Raw genomic sequence first — 9,527 nt, forward strand, 5'->3', positions numbered from 1 at the left:
ACAAAACAAATTTCTTAAATGGAAGCAGCCCAGTTTGCAGACCCAGCCAATAAACCATCAAGGAGGAAAAAGGCCTTGACAAGGGGCAAATTATCTTGGTAACAAAGCTAGTGGGACGGTGACCATGGAGTGCCCTGACACAGAAACAGGAAAGCTAGAAAAAGGCAACGGCTGAGTCACTCACGCTTTTCAGTCACAATAACCAGCTCAGTCTTGGAGGCAGCTGCCTACACCAAGACCTGACTGAGCCGGGGGGGCGGGGGGGAAATTGCCCTCAGAAATCAGAGGCCATGAAGAACTCAGAAGGAAGGTGCAAACTGCAGTGTAAGGGTCAACGTAACAGAAAGGTTCCACCTACGCCCACCCGCAAGACCTACTTCCTCTTCTGCTTTAATTAAAAGCAGTGACAACATGCTCCAAGAACCTGTGCAAAGGCTAGCTATGTGCAACGTCCAAATCGTTTTTATCTAATACATGGCTTAGAAAAAGAATTCCACTTTAAAGGCTCACACATTTACAGCTACAGATGGACTATCTGTTTGGGCTCTCATATCAGCGTTGCCCACGATGGCCCGAGGAACCTGGTACCACAACGTGGTAGGTTGTACGGACCTACATTTCATTTGGTTGAGCACACCTCTGAGCTGCAGCCAGTCCCTCAGAGGGCCATTTCAGAAGGTTGAGTGAAACTATAATATGGATCTGAGGATAATCTGTGGATACTGGGGCAAGAAGCTGGACTATGAATTTAGCTCTCAGGTGGAGTTTACTACATGGAACATACGCTAGGAGGATCTTTGATACAATATCCAATACTTAAAACACCAACATGGTTGGTTCTCCATGAGCAACCTCGTGATATTGGGAGGGCTATAAGTAGGAAGGATAAAAAATAGGGGGAGATTCACGTTTGTTTGCTCTAACAAATATTAGGAGTAGAATTGCTTGATGTGAAAGGTAATTTACTCCAAAACAAGTAAGCAATGAAGATGCTCGAAAGCTGTTTTAAACAGACATACTTAAAATTCCTATATTCAAATAATTTACCTTGCATTATTCATAAGAACATGCTTTTGTCCAGTAAATAACTTTCACTGTCAAGGTAGGGCAGTTTCTTAAAATGCTCAGTGAAATTGAAGAATTTAAAGAACCTACACCAAAAGGGAGTCCAAGCCCCAGCCAAGTCACTTCTGCACAACTGAAGATTTTTCCACAAATCATTCTGTATTCACACAGCTTTTCAGCGCCTCCTAATAAAAAAAGTCTTCTCAGAGAGCTCTGGACGTGATCAAAGCCTCTGAGCTCACTGCTGCTGGGATGCTGGTTCACGTAGGGTCATATTGCAAGTACAGGAAAACCAAATTATTTTAACTCGGGTCCTTGGTGCAGATCCTATGCTCTGCATTCTCTCTCCATCATACTTCCCCCAAAATGACTGCAGATTTCCACATATAGCAAAGTAATACCTTTGTAAGACATTTAGAATACTGTAGATATGATGACTTTCCATGAATGACCCTTCTTCTTAGTAATAAAACCATAACTTTAAAAAATATTTTTCAAGTTCTGTCCCTTCTTAAGAAAATACTAATCTCACGTCTTGCAGCAAAAGAAAACTAAATTTTTATTCACTAAATCTATTTAACCTTTTGTTACTTTTAGTCACTGTATTAAACTGTCATTAGTAATACCAGTTTACATTTTACAAGAGCAGAGAAGTATTAAGCATCTTTAGTTTAAATTAATGCATGTGTGCTCTCCTTGCACAACACAGAATTTATATCTCAAATTCCAACTTCAAAAAAAGTTATTGAAATCGGCTCCAGCCATGACTTTGCAAGCTTCTGCATGCAGGGCTCCTCCTTTCTCTGAAATTATCCTGTTTACAATTCCTTATACATACAAGCTACAATTAACCTTACCTCTGTATTTCCCTGCAGCTTTTCTTCATTTATCTGAAAGAGAACTCTTTATTCCACAAGATCCACCGTTGCTACCTGCAAATGCAACAATTTACATCTTTTCCTACGGAGCATCAAAGCTTTAAGGGTTTTTGTGCCTTTTTTTTTTGTTTGGTTGGCTTTAAGACGACTGTTTCCCTGCTCATTTCTGTACAGTAGCAATACTGCTACTATCATCTCTACATGTCTTTCTCCTTCATTAAGTTTTAAATTATCTAACTATTAATTATTTTAATTAAGAGGTTCTTGCGCTTGTTCCTATAGATGCAACACTATGTTCCTGCACTGAACAGAATCTATTTGTTATCTGAACTACAGATACACCCAGCCCAAAGCTTGTACAGTTTCACTGTGACATACTGGTTGACAGCAGTCTCCCCTTGCCCTTGCAAGGTCTGCAATCTTCCACGCTGTGGAGAAGGAGTTGTTCCATTTTCCAGCTCCATAATTAACATATTAAACAGGATTGTTTTCAAACAAAGCCCTGTGGGAGCACAGTTGACATTTTCCTCTGCAATTAATATTAATGGCCATTAACAACCTTTCTGAACATTCCCACCGACTTTCCGATGCACACATTGTCTTGTTGCTGGTGTCTGCATTTGTCAATCCGTTCACCAACGGCCTCTGAGAAATTCCTAAAAATCTTACAGAAATTTATCATCTAACCTCGTGTTCATTAAATCTGAAACATGTTAAAGCAAGCTGCTATCCCTAGGAAGCCCATTCAGAATAGGCTTCATATTCTGATAGAAGCCACATGTACCATTCCATAATTATTTACCACTGTTGCACTAATCCCAAAAAAGCACAAAGTAAAAATCTGTAATTGTGAAAATAAGTTTTAAGAATAATAACTAAATTGCTGAATTCTGTTTGATCTTATTATGAAAATTTTCCTGATGTTATTCTTATGCTGATAGATGTTTTAAATAAAGCAAAATATTTATGGGGAACAATTTACAAGGACCTGAAATGGATTTTCTCTCACTGCTTATTTTAAATTCAGAACTTCACTGCCTCAGAGGTAAGAATTATTTTAAACAGGACTGGTGCCATTAAAAGCTACAGTGCATGTTATGCAGGTAATTACACTAATCGCATCTCTTCCTTCCAGCATGCTATTCTGTGAATGTATGAAAACGTGCTGCTAAAAGTTTTGTAGAGGGGATGCTTGGTTCAATCAAAATATAAAACTATTACTACATTGCACCTGGAGAATCTTGCTACTTCACCTCAAATGCATCACAAGACATAAAAAAAGACTTGACAAATCAAAAGCAAAGGATGGGATCTGGCTTCATTGCAGAAAATTCTGTAAAGCCATGTGAACCCTTTGAAGGCCATTTTATGGTACCCAACAAATAACCAGGTTTCCAGAGAATCTGGTTCACACGCTCCAGCAATAACTAAATCCAGCTTTTATCAACCTGAATTCCAGAACCCCTGAACTCTAGCAGCGAGCACTGTATACAATCTACAACACTACTCTCCATTAAGATAAGAAGCATATAGATTTAAGAGTTCCCGCTAACCATAGATGTGCCGGGCAGACAGGCCAGTGACATCTAGAGATTTAGGCTCCATGGCAACGTAATTCATATGGCTGGAAGGCCACTGGCACTGACTGGTACAATCCATTATTTCTTTAAAACTACCCATAAAATACAGAAAATTATTTGATGTGACGAATGAACAGGTTGGGGTTTGTTTTAAGCAGTGTTTCTCCAGCTTTAGCTAAAGCAGTTACTTAAAGCAAGAGATGGAAAGATAACAACCTAGTGACAGCTGATATTTACATTATACATAGAGCAGTAGTATAAAAAATTACTATCATTGTACCTAACTTCCAAACCATATCACTATTTTAAAGTTTCCTCCTTTGTATATTACTATGAAAAAAGTCAGTTTTCACGAGAGCAAATTTATTTTATTTGGCTCACATCCGTGTCTTTAATAACATCAGTGTACGTTGCCAGCCGTTGCGATGATGCATGAATATTCTTGGGTTTCACTAGGGTCCTCATAGTAGAATCGAAGAAAGCGAAGAAGGTAATTCAATAGCGCCCAGTGTCATCTTTGTTTCTCTTCACTGCAGAGGCACGGAAAGTATCCAATGGCACCGTTTGTCCCCGATCGTGGTATGCTCATTCTTTAAGCCGGAGCAGTTTTGGGGTTTGTATACCATATTCAAATAACCAGTCAACATGTGATTCTCCTGCTCTCACTAATCCATAGCATCCCATCGCTTGTTCTGCTGCCGTGTACAAAGAACTGTAAGCTTGTCCCTTCTGGCGATTTTGTTGTTGCTCAGTTGTTTTTCACTACATTTTTACATCCCACTCTTTAAATTCCCTATTTGTCTTCACATAATTCCACTGTGCCATACTATTTTTTAAAAATAATTCTTACCACTGTAGCTCCAGCTTTCTAATGTCTGAGAGCAGATTAGATGTGGTGTTTTCTAGTCGGCTCAGTGATTTGATTAATACTCTAGTTTGCAACATGATATCTAACATATTATCATCAGTACATAGCCCTTCAACACTATTATGATTTTGGGGCCTTTGAGAAGCACATTTTTAAAAACAATTATTTCCTCAGACTTATGTTACTAACACCTAAAAGGGGGGGGACACGACGACAAAAAACCAAAAACAGTGGCAAACCAAATTTGCAATTTCTAGTTTTCATCAGTCAATTCTCATACATATAGACGTTACCTATACTAGCTAGAACTTCTACAGTCACTGTTAAGTTACTGTTCTAGTAACTTTTAGAATTTTTTAAGTTAGCTGCTGCTATATATGACCACAAGTGAACACAAGACAGCTCAAATAAAATTAGTAGCCAGTCTAGACTACACCTGCAATTGCTGACAGATTGAGAGAATTTCTCAGATTCATCACTGTGACTGTAATTGGGCCATACATCAACCACTACTTTAAGCCATATGTACTTGTAGTTTTTCTTTCAATTAAGCAAACCAAAAATACTTTGAATTAGTAAAACTAGATTTTATTAGAACACAGCTTGGCCATTACAGTAAAGAAAATTCAGAAAGACAGAATCAAATTGAAAGGGATTTATGAACATTTCTATCTCCTTTCTACTGTCTCCTTCCAGGGTAGAACTTTTCCTTTGGTTTTGCTCTCAGGTCTAGCACTTTGTGGAGGCTTGTTGGGTAGCAACACATTTTACTATGTCTTTGATAGCCTGAAAAAGTCCATTTCCAGCACTGTTATAACACATCTTCTTGGGTGTCTATTCATTTCTTCTGAAGACATCAGGTTTCTGGTAATGCTACAAGTTCCAGAGTTGCTTATGTGTCTCATGCTGCCTCCCTGATCCACCATACTCTTATAATTCAAACAAACTATAGATAGCCCAAGTTTTATTAATTTCTTTTACTTTCATGTCCTTTTCCCCTCCTCTTTTGTTTCTGAGAAACTTAGTTACTGACAATGAATTAACTGATCTCAGGACTGAATACACCGTCTACTGAAGTGCAGAATGCCAACCCACAAAATCTGATCATTTAGCTGTTTCCCCCTTTTTCCTTCCTTCCAACCAAACAAGAACCATGGAGCAGAATTGCTTTGAAGTTCTTAAAATGGCTATGAAAAAGATAAATGAAATTTAACTTTGATAAATGTAAGGTGATAAGAACAGGAAAAAGGACCAGAATCCTGATTACATACATAATAACACTCTGGAATTGGTTATTTAATACCAGGAATGCAATCAGTGAATTATAATAGCTTTATGTAAATGCCAGCTTAACACAGAACAGCAACCAAAAATAAAGCGAGGAATTATTCCAAAAGGGAAAGAGAGCAAAACAGAAAACACCATTATGCCATTATAAATCCCTATCATTAATAATATTTGGCCATCACTTTTCTATCATAGAACTGAGAAATACGCAGTGGCAACAAGGACAATCAAGGACTTCAAAAAACTAAATAGATTAAAAATCTTCATTATGCAAAAGAAAAGCCTGAGGGGGAAGACAATACAGCCAAGAGAAACTGAGGTATAAAGTGATATAGGATATAGGATAAAGTGATATAAAGCGATAGGATAAAGTTAAACAATCTTATGCTTTTTTCTCTTTCAATGAAAAAAAAAAGTGTCAAATAAAAAACCTACATGTTACGTTACCAGCAAAGGTTTTGGAACTCCTTGTCACAGAGTACTGTAGATGCTAGAGGTTTACATCAGCTCATAAATTAACTCAATATATTCATGAAAGGGAAGGGGGGGTGGGGAGGGGCAGAACACAACAAAGAACAAACAAAAAACAATCAGAGATTGACCTGAAGGCCCTGAGCTGTCTTGAGGCTTGGAGCAATGTATCATGTAGTGCTTTCTCCACACTTTTACTCTAAGGAATCAACCATTTCATCTTCTCAGTAGATGGAGTCTAAAACTGTTGACACACTGGCCTATTGTCTACCCAAATCACTTGAAGACAATCTCCAGGAAGATGAAGAAACCTCAAGAGAATAAAAGATTGAGCCAACTTTTTGGAGTGAGATAAGCCTACTCCCTTTCCTCTTCTTGTGTGACAAAATAACCCAGGCACACAGTGCCAAGCTGTTACAGCAGGAATAGCTTTGCCCTGACAAGGCAGATCAGGAATCGAGTAGCCCAGTAGATACTGAGGGTAAACACAGAGATGACGGCTCCAATTTGCCTTTCAACCATGAGCAGCTTCATTTACTAAGAGGCACATAGAGGAATCATTCAGCTTAGCACATAGGCACTCAAGAAAATTACTTCATATCATAGATCTACAATGTTCCTGGAAGTGAGGAATCAGTACTGAGAATGACAGGGACAGAGAATAACTCAAGTGCAGAAGTGGTGTGACACAGTGGTAAGTTACACACAGTACAGTGGTGCAGCTTTCAACCCTTTTCACACCACTAGAAGTCAAGATGAAGGTTCAGACGACACACCATGGGCTGTTGGTACCAAAAGAGATAGAAAACGCATCAGAAACAACACACAGGTAGATCACGTAGATGTAAACATGGCCTATTTATTGGTCAAGACAAGGACCCTTTTCTTTGTCTTGACCATAGAGATAATGCTCGTGCCCTTTTCTCCCCTATGCCTTGTTTCAGCAACAAAATATTAAGGCCCCTTGTTAGGCCATTTCTGTTTGACCAGCTCCTTACTGTCACTTTCGTTTGACTATAAAATGTCATATTAAATCAAATATTCACATTATTTTCTGCACTTCTTCCCTTGTCTAGTCCCAGCCTTTAAAGGATCCTCAACAGTTCATGCATTCTCAAAAGAAGCAATACAGGTTTAAATCCCCTATACTACTTTTAATCCATTATGATCTTGCACAATTGCTTAATGGTAAGATAGTAGCTAATGAGAAAATTCAAAAGAAAGTGAACTAATTTCAAGAAATGGGATTCTATTTAACAGCATTTAATTACTTCCTTAGATCACAGAAAGGAGCTCAAACATTCAGACCAGCAATTATGTTTTTTTTAAAGTAATAAGGGCAAACTCTTCTCAAACCAGATATTATTTTAAAAAATACTTTCCTTTTGAAACTTTTTTTCTTTTTTCATTTCTACGTGTCATGGATAGAGAAGTATCCCACTAGAATATTTGAAAATAATATAAACTGACAAATCACATAGATGCCTTAGCAACAGATATTCCACTTCAATTCTGGATGACTCTTGCAATTGTCTTTCAGTTGTCATTTACTATAATGTTATCATAAAAGACATAGCTTTTCTCCAAATACAAAATTATTACCAAATTAACCCCCTTTTTTTAATAAACTGTTTCAAAAGTAAATGCCATTTTTTTCCTACAATTTAACTCTTAAAAACTCCCAACATATAAAATACTCTATAATCAAAAATATATCAGTAAACTACTACTGTTCTAATTTTTCCAGCGCAAAAAAAACCCCCAACATTCTTAAACTCTCACAGTGGGGGAAAAAATTAATAATCTACAAGGTCATATTATGAAATCCTATCAAATTATCCCCAGCTTTCCTATTCCATTTTCTTGTATTCTGTTAAAGTGTTTACATGCTACCAAGAAAAAATAGCTTGTGCAATGCCTGGATAACTTACCAACTCCAGCTTTGTTACAAAAAGGACTGTAGTATAAATGCCAGAAAAATTACAACAGAAGAAATCCTTCCATCCATTTCTTTTTATTTATCCATCCCTTAAGTTATCTCTAATGACAGCACCTAGGAGTGTGTCTAAAGCTTTCCAAGAGCAGCAGCAGCAGAAATTTACTGGTTCTTAACCCATTTTCTTCTTTATATTGTTCCATTAAAAGCAATTCTTCAGCTTCCCCTAGATGTTCATCCTCAATTTGAAATATTGAGCCTTCCATAACTTTGACACTCCTTGCTGTATAAGAGCTAGATATGAATTTGGGAACATCACCACGCAGCTGGCATCATAAGGAAACTTTTGAGCGACAATTGGTAACCACTGATGCAAGTTCGGGAGAAAAAAATTAGCTCTACATAATTTCACTAGTTTATTGAAAGTAAGTAAATGAAAATATTAACTGAAGCTAAATCTTAGCTATGTAAGCCTTGCAACAATATAATGCATCACAACAAAGATCACATTTAATCAAATCCATAAATTAATCTAACCCATTAACATATGCAAAATTCAAGCCACATTATGCAATATATTACTGAATCATACAAAATGCTAATCACAGAAATCTGCCATTATCTTGCCTTTGTTTACAAAATTATTTACACAGGTTTAAAATCTGTAACTACACAGGCTAATTTAAGGTAGTATTTGCTAAAAATTAGAATACTGGAAGTAAGATTTATGGGCCAGAGGTTTTTGCCAGGACTATCACAGAAATACATCCGTGTGCTCTATTTTAAATTGTTAGACAGTATTTCAGTTTACTTTTTTTTTTCCTACCAAAGTAATAATAAAAAGTAAAAATTAAAAAGAGGAAAAGTTTAACTTTTTATTTATATTGCCACTGAAATATCACATTCAAAGCCTGAGTTCAAGAAGATCAAATAATACCGCTATGGTAAATCTCTCACGTTATTAGACATCTTGATAGCACTTATTTGGGAAGGCTGGCATAATTTATGACCTGTCTTAGTCTTTCCTCTCATTTGTACTCATCTCAGGACAAAAGGAGCATTGCCTCCGACAATATGATGACCTAAAGGGACAGACCTTCAGCATCCATCTTCGCCTTTATAGTTGCAGTGTCACCTTTTGCAATTTCTATACAGGTCTCTTCAGATTGGGAGCCACAAACTTATCTCTCTTCATTAATATTTTTGATGCTACATATTTGGTTTAGAAAGACAGTATTCGTGCCTGAGAAGAAAGCACGAAATCAAAAGAGATTACTTTCTGGAATTAATTTGGATCCTGTCTTCACTGAGACAAGTATCTAAGAGGGAAAAAAAAGACAGTATTTTTGTACAATCAATGTCCTAATCACCGCTGCTGTGTCTTACTTTCATTCAGACCTATCTATTCATCATCCATAGTTCCATTCTCTCAGAATGCCTTA

This window comes from Phaethon aethereus (genome assembly GCF_964289735.1).
Source record: "Phaethon aethereus genome assembly, chromosome: 4".
Classification (NCBI taxonomy): Eukaryota; Metazoa; Chordata; class Aves; order Phaethontiformes; family Phaethontidae; genus Phaethon; species Phaethon aethereus.